Source organism: Phyllobates terribilis, unplaced genomic scaffold (assembly GCF_046119375.1).
Source record: "Phyllobates terribilis strain yellow unplaced genomic scaffold, ASM4611937v1 Scaffold_2641__1_contigs__length_116562, whole genome shotgun sequence".
Classification (NCBI taxonomy): domain Eukaryota; kingdom Metazoa; phylum Chordata; class Amphibia; order Anura; family Dendrobatidae; genus Phyllobates; species Phyllobates terribilis.
In genome coordinates, this window is record NW_027365398.1 from 1 (window position 1) to 21,266 (window position 21,266).

The 21,266-nt window shown below is 43.1% G+C and overlaps 9 non-coding genes across 9 annotated transcripts; all 9 read left to right on the forward strand.

The window, feature by feature from the left end:
* The first annotated feature begins 29 nt into the window (after positions 1–29).
* Positions 30–221, forward strand: LOC141246871 (U2 spliceosomal RNA). Its single transcript, XR_012310418.1, has one exon. It is a non-coding gene; the product is annotated as a U2 spliceosomal RNA (small nuclear RNA).
* Positions 222–6,403: 6,182 nt separating this feature from the next.
* LOC141246876 (U2 spliceosomal RNA) lies at positions 6,404–6,593 on the forward strand. The gene has a single exon (XR_012310422.1). It is a non-coding gene; the product is annotated as a U2 spliceosomal RNA (small nuclear RNA).
* A 1,121-nt stretch (positions 6,594–7,714) lies between these two features.
* On the forward strand, positions 7,715–7,905 carry LOC141246869 (U2 spliceosomal RNA). Its single transcript, XR_012310416.1, has one exon. It is a non-coding gene; the product is annotated as a U2 spliceosomal RNA (small nuclear RNA).
* Positions 7,906–9,023: 1,118 nt separating this feature from the next.
* Positions 9,024–9,214, forward strand: LOC141246864 (U2 spliceosomal RNA). The gene has a single exon (XR_012310411.1). It is a non-coding gene; the product is annotated as a U2 spliceosomal RNA (small nuclear RNA).
* A 1,118-nt stretch (positions 9,215–10,332) lies between these two features.
* Positions 10,333–10,523, forward strand: LOC141246865 (U2 spliceosomal RNA). The gene has a single exon (XR_012310412.1). It is a non-coding gene; the product is annotated as a U2 spliceosomal RNA (small nuclear RNA).
* A 6,396-nt stretch (positions 10,524–16,919) lies between these two features.
* LOC141246874 (U2 spliceosomal RNA) lies at positions 16,920–17,108 on the forward strand. Its single transcript, XR_012310420.1, has one exon. It is a non-coding gene; the product is annotated as a U2 spliceosomal RNA (small nuclear RNA).
* Positions 17,109–18,220: 1,112 nt separating this feature from the next.
* Positions 18,221–18,411, forward strand: LOC141246866 (U2 spliceosomal RNA). The gene has a single exon (XR_012310413.1). It is a non-coding gene; the product is annotated as a U2 spliceosomal RNA (small nuclear RNA).
* A 1,118-nt stretch (positions 18,412–19,529) lies between these two features.
* LOC141246848 (U2 spliceosomal RNA) lies at positions 19,530–19,720 on the forward strand. The gene has a single exon (XR_012310397.1). It is a non-coding gene; the product is annotated as a U2 spliceosomal RNA (small nuclear RNA).
* A 1,115-nt stretch (positions 19,721–20,835) lies between these two features.
* LOC141246860 (U2 spliceosomal RNA) lies at positions 20,836–21,026 on the forward strand. The gene has a single exon (XR_012310408.1). It is a non-coding gene; the product is annotated as a U2 spliceosomal RNA (small nuclear RNA).
* The last annotated feature ends 240 nt before the right edge of the window (positions 21,027–21,266 follow it).

The window sequence follows — 21,266 nt, forward strand, 5'->3', positions numbered from 1 at the left end:
GGCTGCGGCACTGTACACTGTCTGTTAACTTATTTTTTGTGCTAATAAAAGATATATTCAATCAAAAATCTGTTCTTATCAGTTTAATATCTGATACGTCCCCTATCTGGGGACCATATATTAAATGGATTTTTAGAACAGGGAGATGGAAAAAGAGCTTGCTCTGTCCACTCCACGCATTGACCTGGTATTACAGTATCTCCAGGACCGGTGCACCCCTTCTTTAATGCAGTTTCTAAAATCAGAAAGAATTGAATTCAATGTTTTTTGTTCATTTTGCTTGTTTGTCGGATTTTGGGATGGACTCTTTGGCTTTGCTTTTCTTCTCCTCATTGGATTTTTCATGTTCAAAGTTGCAGAAGCCAGATTACAAGCTCATTTTGGTTCAACTTCAGCAACTGTGCATTGCATTGCCATGTAATGTAATGAAATGCTATCTTTCTAGCTCTCCCTTTTTACTTCCTTTTGGATAAACAGACATATTAGGCAAGCATTTTGGAGCTTTCACCTAAATAACTACAGGTGGTGAGATAAGCTGCACAATATAATTGACCTTTCAGTATATTGTTGCACACACACCATCTATTTAGCAAATGCCCTTGTTATCAACAGCAGCCTTTTAAACTCACCTGAGCTAACAGGTATGTGCGCTGGTTACTCTGCTGCGCTTAAAATTTCTTTTTTGGTTTGCTACAATGCCTTTTCTGAAACGTTGTCTCCCTCTGCTGGAACACTGACTTCTTTCATTTAATGCCTGCAGACTATAAAAGAGAACCCAACCCAAAAAGTTTGGTTGATTAGTCTGTGGCATTCTGTTAAACTGTTGCTTATGGCGGTCTCTGTGAGCTTCTCAGCGACATTCAGCCAGCCAGGTATCCTGCCTGCAGTAGATGGAATGTGGCAATGGAACGCTGGCTGCGCGTGTCATAATAGGCTCTGAGCCTTTATATACCTGTGCACAGCAGCAGCCACCTTCAGTCTGCTGCTGGACAGCCAGCAGCAGCAGCAGCAGCAGCAGGAGAGGTATGTAATCAGCAGCCCTCCTTCTAAGGGTAGACAGCTGCTCGTTCCACCCCACCCCCCGCCTTAATTGGTTCTCCTCCCTTCCAACGGTGTTGAGGCGGGTGGGAACAGCAGGGGGTGAAGGTGCTGTGTTTAAAGAGGTGGAGTTATGCAGATCTAAAACGCGTGGATTGCAGCAGCAGCAAGCCGAAAAGTGCAGGCATGTAAGATATCTAGAGGTTGACAACATGTCTTCTTAACGGGAGTCCAGGAGCTCATCTCCACAAATGGACTTTTCAGGATCCTTGGGTGGCTCCGTAGTTTGAAACCAATTCTGGTTATCGTTTCTCGGCCTTTTGGCACGATCTATCAGGTTTACCTGTGTGGTCTTGCCTGTGAGGTGCTCTTGGTACCCTTTCTCTCGGCCTGGGGGGATCGTTCCTCTTCGGAGGGACTTAACCCCCCTGCTGCTATTGGGAGGAAGGATTAGTCCGGGAGCAACGGGAAGGGATCCCATGAAGGCTTGCGCCTTTCAGAGAGAAGAGTCGGTACGTTCCTGAGTGAAGGATGCCGGCAACGCTCACATATTCATCGGGTGATGCCCGGATGCGGAACACCGTGAGGATTGAAGTTGGAGCAGGATCGAGGACGGAGAAGAACTTGGACTACATCTGCCATAGGATTCTGCTTGGAGTTCTGGAGTTTCGGCGGGAAGACATATTCTGCTTCCAGGACAATGAGTACAAGGGGACTTACACCATCACCTTCAAGAGCCAGGGATGCTGTCACCAACTCGTACAAAAGGTAAATGAGAAAAACTACTTAGATGAATTGGATGGACTAACCTTTTGTCTCTTGTATGCCTATGACGAGATCCCTATCGTGGTGCATTTCCCGAACCCCTTTGTGGAAGCTGCAGACATCTCGACCTACCTTATCCGTTATTGTGATGATCTGAGATACCTGGGCACTGTGAAGAACGCGGTAGGCTTCTGGTGCGGCAAGAGGAGGTACATGGCCCGTCTAAAGAGGGACCCAAGCGGAGTGGGAGGAATGCTACACCCTCCCTCAACATTTGTGATCGGTAAGAGCAGAGGCTACTTATTTTACCCTGGAATGCCGGTATGTTGCAGGAACTGTGGACAAATGGGTCATACCCAAACGTCCTGCACGGGCAGGAAAGTAGACCGCTGCAATAATTGCAGCTGTTACGGACATTTAATGAAGGACTGTCCCGCTGGGAGGAAATGCAATCTTTGTGGTGAGGCGGGGCACATGTTCCGAGGATGCCCCAACAGGACCAGGACCAGGACCTATGCAGAAGCTGCATCTTCTGCAGCTGAGCCGATGCGCCCGCCGGTCTTCACTGGCGGGCCGGCGTCGGAGGGCGGTTCGAAGGGCGAGAAGGCTGGGATGGAGCAGGGAGCCGGAGGCCCCTCTGGGGCGGCCCCTGCATCGAAGTCCCTTAACGATGGGCGGACCTCGCATAGACCGGAGCGGAGGGGTTCTCCTTCTGGGAGGGTATCCTCCGTGTCGATGGTTCCCGATACCGATCCTGTTGGGCTGGAGGGTGGTGCCCCTGTGCGGTTGGCTACAGGGGACCACGCAGCGATGGCCTCAGGATCTTCCAGGGCGATTAGCCAGCCAGATGAGGGGGCTTTGCTTCTAGGTGGCGAACATCAGGGAATCGGTGTTGGTGATCTTATCCTGATGGACCAGTCTCTCCCCCTGGAGGAGGTGGAGGAAGAGGAGGACTGCACCAGTGACCTAGTGGAGTCTGCCCCGAAAAAGAGACGGAATGTCGAAGCCCCAGCGTCTCCTGGAATGTGGCTGGGAACCGTGACCTACGAGGGGGCAACCGCCGGCTCACAGAATATCGAGTCGTTTGGGTCCTCTAGCCCGGATGTCCTGGAGCAATTTGACATACAGGGCTTTGAGTCAGGTGTCCTCATGGAAGATCCACCACCCTGACCTATGAATGCCGACATTAAGACTTGTCTCACTGAATGTGAGGTCATTAAAGAGCCCAGTTCGTAGGGCTGCTCTATTCAAGTATTTAGAAACCGCTGACTTTGACATTTGTTTATTACAGGAATGCGGGATACAACATGCACTAAATTATAATGACATCAAGACAGATTGGAGACTGGGGCCCTCCATCTGGTCTGGCTCCAATGACAACAAGTCAGCGGGGGTGGGCTTCCTCTGTCGTGGGAGAAATATTACTGTAAATGCTGTCACAGAAATAGTACCAGGCAGAGTGGTTTTAGTGCATTTTAAATTTAATGGTTTTACCCTACGTGTAATGAATATTTATGCTCCCCCTGATAAGCAAGAGAGAATTAATTTATTTGGGATATTGCCATTGTACTGTACTGGGTCATCTCCCCTGATCGTAGGGGGTGATTTTAATTGTCTTTGTGCTAGTGAACAACGAGCGGGGGGTGACCCTTTACGCAAATTGGATAAGTCATGTCATCTATTGAAAGATTTTATAACTGATTTTAAATTATGCGATGCGTGGAGGTCACTCCTGCCGACGGACCCTGGTTATACGTGGTCCGGAAGAGGGGTGTCCTCCAGGATCGATTTTATTTTCCTATCAGATGATTTTAACCCTGTAAAATGTGTTTTAACATCAAATATATTTTCTGACCATAAGGGCTTGGAGGTGCACCTAGAATACCGGGATGAACAGAGGGTCAACAGGGGCCTCTGGCGTCTAAGTACTTACCTGCTGGAGGACCCTCTGATTCGACAAGACTTTGGTAAAGCCTATCAAGCCTGGCGGCGACAAAAACCTTCTGATGCCCCTATGGTAACCTGGTGGGAAAATTTGAAAAAAAAAGTCAGAATGTTTTTTATAAAAGCAGGGAGACGTAAAGCTAGAGAGAAAAAAAGATGTTTTAGTGATCTTAATACCAAACTACAAACACTTTTTAAATTCAAAGAGCTAGGGGTGGAGGTGGGAGATGATATTGCTAGCCTAAAAACTGAAATCCAGAACTGCATAGACACAAAGGGGAAAGAGATTATTTTTAACTCTAGAGTGCAGCACTTGGAGGAGGGGGAGAAGTGCTCTTGCTTCTTCTTCAAAAAAGTCATGGATAAAAGAGAAGTGATCACAAATCTAGAGGGTGAAACATCTATGCAGGGAATGTTGAATGCTACTTTTAACTTTTGTAAGCATCTTTTTAGTAAAAAAGTGTATAGATGAGTCCTTTTTATCTGATGCTCTTAATGATCTCGATTTTAAGTTAAATTTTACAGACCAGGAGTTTTTAGAACGCGATATTGTTTTAGAGGAATTATTTTATGTTTTTAAAAGTTTCTCTAAGGGTAAAGCACCTGGGTGTGATGGACTACCTGTAGAATTTTACCTTACTTTTTGGGACATTTTAAAAGAGGACCTTTTTATGCTTTTTAAAGAAGTTTTTATTTGTGAACAGTTGCCATTTTCGTGGAGGAGAGGAGTGGTGTCTTTGATATATAAAAAAGGTGATCGCAGTGCTCTAGCGAATTGGAGACCCATAACTCTCCTAAACGTTGATTACAAGGTACTTGCTAAGGTGGTTGCAAACCGGCTCAGGAATGTCATTGCCAAACTAATCCAGCCTGAGCAGGTTTGTAGTGTACCAGGCAGAAGTATTTCAGAGGTTTTAAACGTATTAAGGGATGTAATTTGGTATTCCAGAGACCGGGGTCAAAATGTAGCTCTTTTAGCCCTAGATTTTGAAAAAGCTTTCGATAGAGTCTCTCATAGATTTCTTTTTAGAGTTTTAAAAAGGATGGGTATTCCTAATATGCTTTTAAATTGTATTAAGATTTTATATAAAAATTGTTTTAGTCAAATTTCTCTTAATGGCTTTTTAACAGATGGAGTTCCCCTTGAGTCCGGAGTGAAGCAGGGATGCCCCTTGTCGCCCATCCTGTTCATCTGCGCCATGGAGCCCCTGCTGAGCGCAATAAGGAAAGACAAAGTGATTAGAGGGGTTCCTGTTCCTGGCGGAGGTGGCAGTGATGTGAGAGTCTTTGGCTACATGGATGACGTGACGGTTGTGTGCTTGGACCCTGCTTCCCTCCGGAGGGCGGTGTTGCGCATTGAATTTTTTTCCCAGGCATCCGGGTTTAAACTTAATTTAAATAAATCTGAATGTCTGACTTTGGGATCCTGGGACACCGCCCAACTCCCGCAGCTCACTATAAAACGAGACAATGTAAAAATTCTTGGAGTTGTTTTTAACGAGGAGAATGTGGGAACTCAAAGCTGGGAGAATGTCATAGAAAAAATGTCAAAGAAAATATCATTTTGGGGTTTGAGGTCCCTAACAATGGAGGGGAAAATTTTATTATAAAATCAGTGTTGTTACCCCTCATACTGTATATAGCTATGGTGTACCCCCCCTCTGATGTTTTAATTAAAAAAATGACTAGGATGATCTTTATGTTTTTATGGAACTCCAAAATGGAAAAATTAAGGAGAGAAATAATGAGGAAGAATAAAATGAACGGCGGAAGGGATGTCCCCGACTTACATATTTATTTGTATTTAAATTATTTCTGCTTTTGTTTCAAACATTTTAATGGTAATAGTGCGCTAAGTTATTTTTTAAAATATACTTGTGGGATGATTTTTAAAAGATGGTTTAAGTTGTCGTTGAATTCCCCTGTTTTACTATGCCCCCCCAAACACCAAGCAATCTTAGAAAAGACTGTTCGATTTTATAGCCTTGGTGATTTTAATATGGACATTTTTAAAGACCGCAAGAAGCTTTTATCTTTTCTGAGGAGGAATGAAGATGTGACCCCCATAGTAAATTTCTCAGAAGAGAGATCGAAGCAAGTTTGGAAGAATGTCTTCGGGAAATTCTTAGCAAATGGACATAAGGACATCGCATGGATGGTGGTCCACCAGTGCCTCCCCACCAGAGAGTTTCACCACAGGAGAGGCCTGGTGGCCAGAGCAAAATGCCCCAGAGACTCATGTATTAATGACGAAACCACCTTGCACCTTATGTGGAATTGCCCATTTGCACAGGAACTTTGGCACAAAGTTGGGATTCTTTTAAAATGGACTTGCGGTTTAAGAGATTTTAACCATGAATATGTTTTATATGGCCTTTTTAAATGTCCGACCCCTCAACAGTATTGTATATGTTGGTGTATGATTAACTGTTTTAAAGACGCCCTTTGGAAGGCACGCAATATTTTACTTTTTAAACGTGATGCTATTTCTGTGAAGGATTGTCTTAAAATTGCTTTTAGTCAGATGTATATTTATTACTTGAGGGATGTCAAATGTATTGGGAGGAGGGATGCTAATCGTATATGGGGTTTTTATGGGTGGAATTCTGTGTTTTATTAATGTATTGTTTGTGTTGCTGTTTTTTGATTGTAAACCATCTTTTACGCACTTAATAAATTATGTTGAAACCTGATCTGTTCTTATCAGTTTAATATCTGATACGTCCCCTATCTGGGGACCATATATTAAATGGATTTTTAGAACAGGGAGATGGAAAAAGAGCTTGCTCTGTCCACTCCACGCATTGACCTGGTATTGCAGTATCTCCAGGACCGGTGCACCCCTTCTTTAATGCAGTTTCTAAAATCAGAAAGAATTGAATTCAATGTTTTTTGTTCATTTTGCTTGTTTGTCGGATTTTGGGATGGACTCTTTGGCTTTGCTTTTCTTCTCCTCATTGGATTTTTCATGTTCAAAGTTGCAGAAGCCAGATTACAAGCTCATTTTGGTTCAACTTCAGCAACTGTGCATTGCATTGCCATGTAATGTAATGAAATGCTATCTTTCTAGCTCTCCCTTTTTACTTCCTTTTGGATAAACAGACATATTAGGCAAGCATTTTGGAGCTTTCACCTAAATAACTACAGGTGGTGAGATAAGCTGCACAATATAATTGACCTTTCAGTATATTGTTGCACACACACCATCTATTTAGCAAATGCCCTTGTTATCAACAGCAGCCTTTTAAACTCACCTGAGCTAACAGGTATGTGCGCTGGTTACTCTGCTGCGCTTAAAATTTCTTTTTTGGTTTGCTACAATGCCTTTTCTGAAACGTTGTCTCCCTCTGCTGGAACACTGACTTGTTTCATTTGATGCCTGCAGACTATAAAAGAGAACCCAACCCAAAAAGTTTGGTTGATTAGTCTGTGGCATTCTGTTAAACTGTTGCTTATGGCGATCTCTGTGAGCTTCTCAGCGACATTCAGCCAGCCAGGTATCCTGCCTGCAGTAGATGGAATGTGGCAATGGAACGCTGGCTGCGCGTGTCATAATAGGCTCTGAGCCTTTATATACCTGTGCACAGCAGCAGCCACCTTCAGTCTGCTGCTGGACAGCCAGCAGCAGCAGCAGCAGCAGCAGGAGAGGTATGTAATCAGCAGCCCTCCTGCTAAGGGTAGACAGCTGCTCGTTCCACCCCACCCCCCGCCTTAATTGGTTCTCCTCCCTTCCAACGGTGTTGAGGCGGGTGGGAACAGTAGGGGGTGAAGGTGCTGTGTTTAAAGAGGTGGAGTTATGCAGATCTAAAACGCGTGGATTGCAGCAGCAGCAAGCCGAAAAGTGCAGGCATGTAAGGGATCTAGAGGTTGACAACATGTCTTCTTAACGGGAGTCCAGGAGCTCATCTCCACAAATGGACTTTTCAGGATCCTTGGGTGGCTCCGTAGTTTGAAACCAATTCTGGTTATCGCTTCTCGGCCTTTTGGCTAAGATCAAGTGTAGTATCTGTTCTTATCAGTTTAATATCTGATACGTCCCCTATCTGGGGACCATATATTAAATGGATTTTTAGAACAGGGAGATGGAAAAAGAGCTTGCTCTGTCCACTCCACGCATTGACCTAGTATTGCAGTATCTCCAGGACCGGTGCACCCCTTCTTTAATGCAGTTTCTAAAATCAGAAAGAATTGAATTCAATGTTTTTTGTTCATTTTGCTTGTTTGTCGGATTTTGGGATGGACTCTTTGGCTTTGCTTTTCTTCTCCTCATTGGATTTTTCATGTTCAAAGTTGCAGAAGCCAGATTACAAGCTCATTTTGGTTCAACTTCAGCAACTGTGCATTGCATTGCCATGTAATGTAATGAAATGCTATCTTTCTAGCTCTCCCTTTTTACTTCCTTTTGGATAAACAGACATATTAGGCAAGCATTTTGGAGCTTTCACCTAAATAACTACAGGTGGTGAGATAAGCTGCACAATATAATTGACCTTTCAGTATATTGTTGCACACACACCATCGATTTAGCAAATGCCCTTGTTATCAACAGCAGCCTTTTAAACTCACCTGAGCTAACAGGTATGTGCGCTGGTTACTCTGCTGCGCTTAAAATTTCTTTTTTGGTTTGCTACAATGCCTTTTCTGAAACGTTGTCTCCCTCTGCTGGAACACTGACTTCTTTCATTTAATGCCTGCAGACTATAAAAGAGAACCCAACCCAAAAAGTTTGGTTGATTAGTCTGTGGCATTCTGTTAAACTGTTGCTTATGGCGGTCTCTGTGAGCTTCTCAGCGACATTCAGCCAGCCAGGTATCCTGCCTGCAGTAGATGGAATGTGGCAATGGAACGCTGGCTGCGCGTGTCATAATAGGCTCTGAGCCTTTATATACCTGTGCACAGCAGCAGCCACCTTCAGTCTGCTGCTGGACAGCCAGCAGCAGCAGCAGCAGCAGGAGAGGTATGTAATCAGCAGCCCTCCTGCTAAGGGTAGACAGCTGCTCGTTCCACCCCACCCCCCGCCTTAATTGGTTCTCCTCCCTTCCAACGGTGTTGAGGCGGGTGGGAACAGCAGGGGGTGAAGGTGCTGTGTTTAAAGAGGTGGAGTTATGCAGATCTAAAACGCGTGGATTGCAGCAGCAGCAAGCCGAAAAGTGCAGGCATGTAAGGGATCTAGAGGTTGACAACATGTCTTCTTAACGGGAGTCCAGGAGCTCATCTCCACAAATGGACTTTTCAGGATCCTTGGGTGGCTCCGTAGTTTGAAACCAATTCTGGTTATCGCTTCTCGGCCTTTTGGCTAAGATCAAGTGTAGTATCTGTTCTTATCAGTTTAATATCTGATACGTCCCCTATCTGGGGACCATATATTAAATGGATTTTTAGAACAGGGTGATGGAAAAAGAGCTTGCTCTGTCCACTCCACGCATTGACCTGGTATTGCAGTATCTCCAGGACCGGTGCACCCCTTCTTTAATGCAGTTTCTAAAATCAGAAAGAATTGAATTCAATGTTTTTTGTTCATTTTGCTTGTTTGTCGGATTTTGGGATGGACTCTTTGGCTTTGCTTTTCTTCTCCTCATTGGATTTTTCATGTTCAAAGTTGCAGAAGCCAGATTGCAAGCTCATTTTGGTTCAACTTCAGCAACTGTGCATTGCATTGCCATGTAATGTAATGAAATGCTATCTTTCTAGCTCTCCCTTTTTACTTCCTTTTGGATAAACAGACATATTAGGCAAGCATTTTGGAGCTTTCACCTAAATAACTACAGGTGGTGAGATAAGCTGCACAATATAATTGACCTTTCAGTATATTGTTGCACACACACCATCTATTTAGCAAATGCCCTTGTTATCAACAGCAGCCTTTTAAACTCACCTGAGCTAACAGGTATGTGCGCTGGTTACTCTGCTGCGCTTAAAATTTCTTTTTTGGTTTGCTACAATCCCTTTTCTGAAACGTTGTCTCCCTCTGCTGGAACACTGACTTCTTTCATTTAATGCCTGCAGACTATAAAAGAGAACCCAACCCAAAAAGTTTGGTTGATTAGTCTGTGGCATTCTGTTAAACTGTTGCTTATGGCGGTCTCTGTGAGCTTCTCAGCGACATTCAGCCAGCCAGGTATCCTGCCTGCAGTAGATGGAATGTGGCAATGGAACGCTGGCTGCGCGTGTCATAATAGGCTCTGAGCCTTTATATACCTGTGCACAGCAGCAGCCACCTTCAGTCTGCTGCTGGACAGCCAGCAGCAGCAGCAGCAGCAGGAGAGGTATGTAATCAGCAGCCCTCCTGCTAAGGGTAGACAGCTGCTCGTTCCACCCCACCCCCCGCCTTAATTGGTTCTCCTCCCTTCCAACGGTGTTGAGGCGGGTGGGAACAGCAGGGGGTGAAGGTGCTGTGTTTAAAGAGGTGGAGTTATGCAGATCTAAAACGCGTGGATTGCAGCAGCAGCAAGCCGAAAAGTGCAGGCATGTAAGGGATCTAGAGGTTGACAACATGTCTTCTTAACGGGAGTCCAGGAGCTCATCTCCACAAATGGACTTTTCAGGATCCTTGGGTGGCTCCGTAGTTTGAAACCAATTCTGGTTATCGCTTCTCGGCCTTTTGGCTAAGATCAAGTGTAGTATCTGTTCTTATCAGTTTAATATCTGATACGTCCCCTATCTGGGGACCATATATTAAATGGATTTTTAGAACAGGGTGATGGAAAAAGAGCTTGCTCTGTCCACTCCACGCATTGACCTGGTATTGCAGTATCTCCAGGACCGGTGCACCCCTTCTTTAATGCAGTTTCTAAAATCAGAAAGAATTGAATTCAATGTTTTTTGTTCATTTTGCTTGTTTGTCGGATTTTGGGATGGACTCTTTGGCTTTGCTTTTCTTCTCCTCATTGGATTTTTCATGTTCAAAGTTGCAGAAGCCAGATTGCAAGCTCATTTTGGTTCAACTTCAGCAACTGTGCATTGCATTGCCATGTAATGTAATGAAATGCTATCTTTCTAGCTCTCCCTTTTTACTTCCTTTTGGATAAACAGACATATTAGGCAAGCATTTTGGAGCTTTCACCTAAATAACTACAGGTGGTGAGATAAGCTGCACAATATAATTGACCTTTCAGTATATTGTTGCACACACACCATCTATTTAGCAAATGCCCTTGTTATCAACAGCAGCCTTTTAAACTCACCTGAGCTAACAGGTATGTGCGCTGGTTACTCTGCTGCGCTTAAAATTTCTTTTTTGGTTTGCTACAATCCCTTTTCTGAAACGTTGTCTCCCTCTGCTGGAACACTGACTTCTTTCATTTAATGCCTGCAGACTATAAAAGAGAACCCAACCCAAAAAGTTTGGTTGATTAGTCTGTGGCATTCTGTTAAACTGTTGCTTATGGCGGTCTCTGTGAGCTTCTCAGCGACATTCAGCCAGCCAGGTATCCTGCCTGCAGTAGATGGAATGTGGCAATGGAACGCTGGCTGCGCGTGTCATAATAGGCTCTGAGCCTTTATATACCTGTGCACAGCAGCAGCCACCTTCAGTCTGCTGCTGGACAGCCAGCAGCAGCAGCAGCAGCAGCAGGAGAGGTATGTAATCAGCAGCCCTCCTGCTAAGGGTAGACAGCTGCTCGTTCCACCCCACCCCCCGCCTTAATTGGTTCTCCTCCCTTCCAACGGTGTTGAGGCGGGTGGGAACAGCAGGGGGTGAAGGTGCTGTGTTTAAAGAGGTGGAGTTATGCAGATCTAAAACGCGTGGATTGCAGCAGCAGCAAGCCGAAAAGTGCAGGCATGTAAGGGATCTAGAGGTTGACAACATGTCTTCTTAACGGGAGTCCAGGAGCTCATCTCCACAAATGGACTTTTCAGGATCCTTGGGTGGCTCCGTAGTTTGAAACCAATTCTGGTTATCGCTTCTCGGCCTTTTGGCTACGATCAAGTGCTTTATTGCAGGAGATTGTGGTTGAAGGGCACTCGGGTACCCCTCTCCTTGGCCTGGCAGGATCGTCCACTTTGGTGGACTTAACCTGCTTGCTGCTATTAGGGAGAGGGCTTAGTCCCAGGGTAACGAGTTGCGATCCCCCAGCTTCCAGGTGTTTTTCGCTGCAAGAACACTGGGAGCGCAGATTGCAAGCGGCTGCAATTTGCAACCTTGTTGCGTTTTTCCATGGAGGTTGACCCTAACCTCGTGCCTCTTTATGCGAGGCTAAAAAACTCTATCCGAGTTCACTTCACGGTGGGTGGCTCGGATATGAGGAAATTAGGGTATGTAGTCCAGGACGTGCTCAGGAACCTTCTTGGCGTACAAAGGAATGATATTCTCTCCATCCAGGATTATCCCAGAAGAGGTGACTATGACATCACATTCACCGGAGAAGGTATTTTTAGAGATGTACTAGAAAAGTTAAAAAAAGTTGAAAATAGTCCTGTTTTGAAAGGGATACAAATTGTTGAGCACGTCCTGGATGAGGTAAGACTGGTTATTGTAAAAATATTTTCGCCCTTTGTTTCTGCTCCAGAAGTAATGTCATTTCTAGCAATTTATTTTAAAAGTGTTAAATGTATTGGGAAGATATTAAACGAATATAACATATGGACATCTAAGTGGAAATTCCTTGTGAAGTGTACAAGAGATCCAAATACACCAGGTGGTATACGGCTCCCCCCTGCCCGTTTCAAAATTGGGCAAACAAATGGGGATTTCTTCTTTTCTGGGATGCCAGTATATTGCAGAAATTGTGGGCGCTATGGTCATTCAAAAGAAAACTGTCATGTATCATGTAGAAATTGTGCTAGTGAAGAACATGAGACAAAAGAATGCCCTAAGGAAAAGAAATGCAGTTTTTGCCAGACTCCAGGTCACTTTTATTTTTCTTGCCCTCACAGATTTCGGGAAGATGAGCAAAAGGAGAAGTCCAAGATGTCCGACCAAGGACCAAAAGGTCAGACCACCCCTCAGGAGGAGGAACAACAACCTGGAGCCTCTGGAGACAATAAGGGCGTACCAAATAGTGAAGTGTCTCCAGAGTCTATGACAGGTAAAATACCAAATCCCAAAACCTGGCTGCAGGACCTGCGGGAGTCCAAAAGGAGGGCTGAGAAGGAGCAGAAGGGCACTACTGGTAAGGTCAAAAGGGACCGGCAAAAGGCCGACACAGAAGCCCATGCCCAGTCTGGGTCTCCTAGTGCTGAGGGCGCTGAGTGGATAAAGGTGGGTCCTAAGAAAAAGAAAAAGGGTGGTTCGGAGGAGGCAGCAGGAGGTGAACAGATGGACACTTCTCCAGAAGGGGACGTGGACGCTGGACCCTCAGGGGTTTCGGTCTCCGCTGCTACAGGTGGGGACCGGGATCTTGCTGCCTCTGAAGAGTCAGAGGCTCTGCCTTGTGCGCAACCTCCTCCTATAGGACGACCTTCTACAGGTCAAACAGGGGCGGCGGAACCCCTCGGGGACCCACCTGATGAGGAACTGCATGGCCAGCCAATGGAGACCCAGCGGGTTCTGCCAGCCAGCCCTCCGAGCTATGCCAGTGTAGCGTCGGGTTTATATAAATGTGGTAATCTTTCCTCCTCCACGGAGACTCTCGTGACGATACTATCAGATGAGGAGGGAGGCGCAAGCCCAGTGGTCTGATCAGGTTCATCGGACAGGTAAATCCGTTGCTCTTAGTTACCTAATTAAAATTTCTACATTTTCTAATGATGGCTGAACTCAAAGGTATTTCCCTCAACGTGAGAGGCATAAAATCTAACACGAGAAGAACTGCTCTTTTTAATTTTTTTACGTGTTTTACTGCATCTGTATTTTTTCTGCAAGAATGTAATATCCCACATGAAATGTCATATCAAAAATATAAAGATGAGTGGAAGTGTGGGCCATCTGTCTGGTCCGGATCGAATGCTGCAGGATCAGCGGGTGTAGCCATACTTTTTAAAGGGAACGTTTTAATTGATTTTATTCAGGAAATTTTACCAGGTCGTATTTTATTAGTGAAAGCTTTTATTGATGGTATTAGATGGCAGTTTTTAAATTTTTATGGATCCCCAGAGAAAAATGAAAGAGCCGAAATGCTTGATCTTTTACCATTATTTATTAATAACTCTGAACCTTTTATCTTAGCAGGGGATTTTAATTGTGTTTTAAAAGGTGAAAACCGGCGCTCCAGCTCTGTAAGCAGGAACTACGATAAAACCTCAGGTATGCTACATGATATAGTCAAAGATGCTAAATTGAAAGACATATATAAAGAGTGTCATAGTGACAGCACAGAGGACGCCGGTTTCACTTGGAGCAATGCTAATTGTAGCTCTAGGATTGATTTTATTTTTGGTTCAGATAAAACAATACCTGCCAAATGTGAAGTTTTAACTAATATATTTTCAGACCATAAACTTTTATCCTTTACCATAAAAGTAAATGACAACAAAAAATGTGGTAAGAAAAGCTGGAAAATGAACGTATCCCTTTTAACCGACCCGCAGATTTTATCAGATTTTATTGAGTTTTATAGGAAATGTAGAAAAGGGAAAAAAACAAATGAGACTATGAGTGTATGGTGGGATAGAATGAAAGTAAAAATAAAAGACTTTTTTATTAAAAAGAGTATATGTAGAGCCAAAGAAAAATATGAAGAATATAGAATTTTAAATACCCGCCTACAAACATTATTTAAGCTCAGAGACAATGGGATAGATGTACAAGTTGATATTTCAAACTTAAAAGAAGAGATTTCAAAATGGCTAGAACAAAAAGGAAAAGAGATAATTTTTCGTTCTAGAGTACAACATATAGAAGAAAATGAAAAGTGTTCCAGATATTTTTTTAGGAAAAATAAAAAAGAAAAAGTGATAATTGACCATATAGATGGTGAGAATAATATAAAAAATATGCTGGGTAAAGTTGAGGTTTTTTTTTCTAATCTTTTTAATGGAAAAAATATAGATAATAAATTAATGGATGATTCGCTGCAAGGACTAACAGCTGTTTTAGATCCCGCATCCCAAGAGTTTTTATCCCAAGTTTTAACGGAACAAGAAGTGTTAAAAACTATTAAAAGTTTTAAAACTGGAAAGGTCCCTGGTCCTGATGGCATCCCAATAGAATTTTATGTATGTTTTTATGATATTTTAAAAGATGATTTGTTTTATTTGTTTACTGAGGTTTTTAATAATAAGGTTTTATTAAATTCCTGGAAGAAAGGTGAAGTCTCCCTCCTATACAAAAAAGGCGATAAATCAAAATTAGAAAACTGGAGACCAATAACACTTTTAAATTGTGACTATAAAATAATGGCTAAAATTTGTGCAAATCGTCTAAAAGAAGTCATCAGCAAAGTTATTCATTCTAATCAAGTGTGTGGGGTGCCGGGGCGCAGTATATGGGACAATCTGAATTTAGTGAAAGACTGTATTGAGGATGTGAAAGACAGAAAGGGGAAAATGGCGATTTTATCTATTGATTTTGAAAAAGCATTTGACCGTGTCTCACACTTTTATCTTTTTAAAGTTTTAGAGAAAATGGGCATACCAGAAGGGTTTTTACTATCGCTTAAAGCATTTTACAAGGATTGTACAAGTAAGATTTTAGTGAATGGTTTTAAGACACAAGAGGTATTTTTACGGTCAGGGGTGAAACAGGGATGCCCTCTGTCCCCCCTACTGTTTATCTGTGCACTGGAACCAATGTTATGTGCAATACGCCAAAATAAACAGATATGCGGTGTCCCTCTGCCTGGAAGCGGTGGTTTGGAGGCCAAGGTTGTAGGCTACATGGATGACGTGGCGGTCTTGTGTACAGATGCACCATCACTTACGGCCACTCTCCATCAAGTGCAATCCTTTTGCCTAGCTTCTGGTTTTAAAATCAATTTTAATAAGTGTAACATTTTAAGTGTTGGGGGGATGATTTTACGTGATGTACCAATTAATGTCTCCGAATCCATTTCCATTTTAGGTATATCATTCACTGAAAATAATGATGGTTATAATAGTTGGGAAACAGTTACACAGAAAGTAAATACGAAAATATGTATGTGGAACATGAGGAGACTTACAATGGAGGGTAAAGTATTGGTTTTAAAGATGGTGATTTTACCTCTTTTATTGTATCTTAGCATGGTTTTCCCCCCGCCTGTTAATGTTTTAAAAAAGATAACCAAAACCTGTTTTACCTTCTTTTGGAACTCAAAAATGGAAAAGCTGAAAAGAGAAATCGTGATGAAATCAAAAGTAAAAGGTGGTAAAGATTTTCCAGATTTTAATAGGTTTCTTTTAATCCATCTGTTCGTTTACTGTTTTAATGCCCTTTTTAAGAATCACTATTGGTCCTTTTTTATGCGTTTTAATACAGGATTTTTTATGAGAAAGTTTGGATGGTATGAAGTTAATATTTCTGTGCCCCATGCTTTTAATTTGTCGACGCATTATGAGATTTTAAGGAAAATAGTGTCAGATTTTAATTTAGGGACTAAGAAGATAGAGGAATTAAGAAATAGTAAGAAACTAATTAAAGAAATACGTAAAAGTGAGGAAATATGTAATGTTGACAGATATGATGATGACAAATCTATGTCTATCTGGAAAATGATTAACGTTTTTTATCTTTTTAATGAACAGAGAGATCTGGCTTGGAGTTGCATGCACCGCTGTCTTCCTTGCCGGGCATTCCAATACAGAAGAGGATTTGTGAGGTCTGCCATCTGCCCAAGAGCCGGATGCCAAGACGAGGAAACGGTGGAACATCTATTATGGACATGTAATTTTGCAAAGGATTTCTGGAGAAGACTGCTCCCCCTACTGGAAAGGGTGGCAGACCTCAAGGACTTTACATATAAAACTGTGCTATACGGACTTATGGAATGCCCCACAATGGACCAGTACACAATGGCTTGGAAGACAGTGAACTGCGCCAAGTCATCTCTCTGGAAAGCGCGCAACATTGCTATTTTTAAACAAGATGTTTTATCAGTGAATGATGTTTTAAGTTTATGTTTATGTGAAATGTATACTTATTATTTAATTGACAAAAAGAAGAATGTACATATTTCCAAAAAATGGCTTGTTGACCAATGGAACCTAATTATTTAAAATCTTTGTATTTTTTTGTTTTGTAAATTTCATTTGTCTTTTAACGTTTGGTATTTGTGTAATTATGCTTGTAATTTGTTAAAGTTTTAATAAACGGTTTTATCCCTCTGCAGGGGATAGCCAAATTAAAAAAAAAATCTGTTCTTATCAGTTTAATATCTGATACGTCCCCTATCTGGGGACCATATATTAAATGGATTTTTAGAACAGGGAGATGGAAAAAGAGCTTGCTCTGTCCACTCCACGCATTGACCTGGTATTGCAGTATCTCCAGGACCGGTGCACCCCTTCTTTAATGCAGTTTCTAAAATCAGAAAGAATTGAATTCAATGTTTTTTGTTCATTTTGCTTGTTTGTCGGATTTTGGGATGGACTCTTTGGCTTTGCTTTTCTTCTCCTCATTGGATTTTTCATGTTCAAAGTTGCAGAAGCCAGATTACAAGCTCATTTTGGTTCAACTTCAGCAACTGTGCATTGCATTGCCATGTAATGTAATGAAATGCTATCTTTCTAGCTCTCCCTTTTTACTTCCTTTTGGATAAACAGACATATTAGGCAAGCATTTTGGAGCTTTCACCTAAATAACTACAGGTGGTGAGATAAGCTGCACAATATAATTGACCTTTCAGTATATTGTTGCACACACACCATCTATTTAGCAAATGCCCTTGTTATCAACAGCAGCCTTTTAAACTCACCTGAGCTAACAGGTATGTGCGCTGGTTACTCTGCTGCGCTTAAAATTTCTTTTTTGGTTTGCTACAATGCCTTTTCTGAAACGTTGTCTCCCTCTGCTGGAACACTGACTTCTTTCATTTGATGCCTGCAGACTATAAAAGAGAACCCAACCCAAAAAGTTTGGTTGATTAGTCTGTGGCATTCTGTTAAACTGTTGCTTATGGCGGTCTCTGTGAGCTTCTCAGCGACATTCAGCCAGCCAGGTATCCTGCCTGCAGTAGATGGAATGTGGCAATGGAACGCTGGCTGCGCGTGTCATAATAGGCTCTGAGCCTTTATATACCTGTGCACAGCAGCAGCCACCTTCAGTCTGCTGCTGGACAGCCAGCAGCAGCAGCAGGAGAGGTATGTAATCAGCAGCCCTCCTGCTAAGGGTAGACAGCTGCTCGTTCCACCCCACCCCCCGCCTTAATTGGTTCTCCTCCCTTCCAACGGTGTTGAGGCGGGTGGGAACAGCAGGGGGTGAAGGTGCTGTGTTTAAAGAGGTGGAGTTATGCAGATCTAAAACGCGTGGATTGCAGCAGCAGCAAGCCGAAAAGTGCAGGCATGTAAGGGATCTAGAGGTTGACAACATGTCTTCTTAACGGGAGTCCAGGAGCTCATCTCCACAAATGGACTTTTCAGGATCCTTGGGTGGCTCCGTAGTTTGAAACCAATTCTGGTTATCGCTTCTCGGCCTTTTGGCTAAGATCAAGTGAAGTATCTGTTCTTATCAGTTTAATATCTGATACGTCCCCTATCTGGGGACCATATATTAAATGGATTTTTAGAACAGGGAGATGGAAAAAGAGCTTGCTCTGTCCACTCCACGCATTGACCTGGTATTGCAGTATCTCCAGGACCGGTGCACCCCTTCTTTAATGCAGTTTCTAAAATCAGAAAGAATTGAATTCAATGTTTTTTGTTCATTTTGCTTGTTTGTCGGATTTTCGGATGGACTCTTTGGCTTTGCTTTTCTTCTCCTCATTGGATTTTTCATATTCAAAGTTGCAGAAGCCAGATTACAAGCTCATTTTGGTTCAACTTCAGCAACTGTGCATTGCATTGCCATGTAATGTAATGAAATGCTATCTTTCTAGCTCTCCCTTTTTACTTCCTTTTGGATAAACAGACATTTTAGGCAAGCATTTTGGAGCTTTCACCTAAATAACTACAGGTGGTGAGATAAGCTGCACAATATAATTGACCTTTCAGTATATTGTTGCACACACACCATCTATTTAGCAAATGCCCTTGTTATCAACAGCAGCCTTTTAAACTCACCTGAGCTAACAGGTATGTGCGCTGGTTACTCTGCTGCGCTTAAAATTTCTTTTTTGGTTTGCTACAATGCCTTTTCTGAAACGTTGTCTCCCTCTGCTGGAACACTGACTTCTTTCATTTGATGCCTGCAGACTATAAAAGAGAACCCAACCCAAAAAGTTTGGTTGATTAGTCTGTGGCATTCTATTAAACTGTTGCTTATGGCGGTCTCTGTGAGCTTCTCAGCGACATTCAGCCAGCCAGGTATCCTGCCTGCAGTAGATGGAATGTGGCAATGGAACGCTGGCTGCGCGTGTCATAATAGGCTCTGAGCCTTTATATACCTGTGCACAGCAGCAGCCACCTTCAGTCTGCTGCTGGACAGCCAGCAGCAGCAGCAGCAGCAGGAGAGGTATATAATCAGCAGCCCTCCTGCTAAGGGTAGACAGCTGCTCGTTCCACCCCACCCCCCGCCTTAATTGGTTCTCCTCCCTTCCAACGGTGTTGAGGCGGGTGGGAACAGCAGGGGGTGAAGGTGCTGTGTTTAAAGAGGTGGAGTTATGCAGATCTAAAACGCGTGGATTGCAGCAGCAGCAAGCCGAAAAGTGCAGGCATGTAAGGGATCTAGAGGTTGACAACATGTCTTCTTAACGGGAGTCCAGGAGCTCATCTCCACAAATGGACTTTTCAGGATCCTTGGGTGGCTCCGTAGTTTGAAACCAATTCTGGTTATCGCTTCTCGGCCTTTTGGCTAAGATCAAGTGTAGTATCTGTTCTTATCAGTTTAATATCTGATACGTCCCCTATCTGGGGACCATATATTAAATGGATTTTTAGAACAGGGAGATGGAAAAAGAGCTTGCTCTGTCCACTCCACGCATTGACCTGGTATTGCAGTATCTCCAGGACCGGTGCACCCCTTCTTTAATGCAGTTTCTAAAATCAGAAAGAATTGAATTCAATGTTTTTTGTTCATTTTGCTTGTTTGTCGGATTTTCGGATGGACTCTTTGGCTTTGCTTTTCTTCTCCTCATTGGATTTTTCATGTTCAAAGTTGCAGAAGCCAGATTACAAGCTCATTTTGGTTCAACTTCAGCAACTGTGCATTGCATTGCCATGTAATGTAATGAAATGCTATCTTTCTAGCTCTCCCTTTTTACTTCCTTTTGGATAAACAGACATATTAGGCAAGCATTTTGGAGCTTTCACCTAAATAACTACAGGTGGTGAGATAAGCTGCACAATATAATTGACCTTTCAGTATATTGTTGCACACACACCATCTATTTAGCAAATGCCCTTGTTATCAACAGCAGCCTTTTAAACTCACCTGAGCTAACAGGTATGTGCGCTGGTTACTCTGCTGCGCTTAAAATTTCTTTTTTGGTTTGCTACAATGCCTTTTCTGAAACGTTGTCTCCCTCTGCTGGAACACTGACTTCTTTCATTTAATGCCTGCAGACTATAAAAGAGAACCCAACCCAAAAAGTTTGGTTGATTAGTCTGTGGCATTCTGTTAAACTGTTGCTTATGGCGGTCTCTGTGAGCTTCTCAGCGACATTCAGCCAGCCAGGTATCCTGCCTGCAGTAGATGGAATGTGGCAATGGAACGCTGGCTGCGCGTGTCATAATAGGCTCTGAGCCTTTATATACCTGTGCACAGCAGCAGCCACCTTCAGTCTGCTGCTGGACAGCCAGCAGCAGCAGCAGCAGGAGAGGTATGTAATCAGCAGCCCTCCTGCTAAGGGTAGACAGCTGCTCGTTCCACCCCACCCCCCGCCTTAATTGGTTCTCCTCCCTTCCAACGGTGTTGAGGCGGGTGGGAACAGCAGGGGGTGAAGGTGCTGTGTTTAAAGAGGTGGAGTTATGCAGATCTAAAACGCGTGGATTGCAGCAGCAGCAAGCCGAAAAGTGCAGGCATGTAAGGGATCTAGAGGTTGACAACATGTCTTCTTAACGGGAGTCCAGGAGCTCATCTCCACAAATGGACTTTTCAGGATCCTTGGGTGGCTCCGTAGTTTGAAACCAATTCTGGTTATCGCTTCTCGGCCTTTTGGCTAAGATCAAGTGTAGTATCTGTTCTTATCAGTTTAATATCTGATACGTCCCCTATCTGGGGACCATATATTAAATGGATTTTTAGAACAGGGAGATGGAAAAAGAGCTTGCTCTGTCCACTCCACGCATTGACCTGGTATTGCAGTATCTCCAGGACCGGTGCACCCCTTCTTTAATGCAGTTTCTAAAATCAGAAAGAATTGAATTCAATGTTTTTTGTTCATTTTGCTTGTTTGTCGGATTTTGCGATGGACTCTGGCTTTGCTTTTCTTCTCCTCATTGGATTTTTCATGTTCAAAGTTGCAGAAGCCAGATTACAAGCTCATTTTGGTTCAACTTCAGCAACTGTGCATTGCATTGCCATGTAATGTAATGAAATGCTATCTTTCTAGCTCTCCCTTTTTACTTCC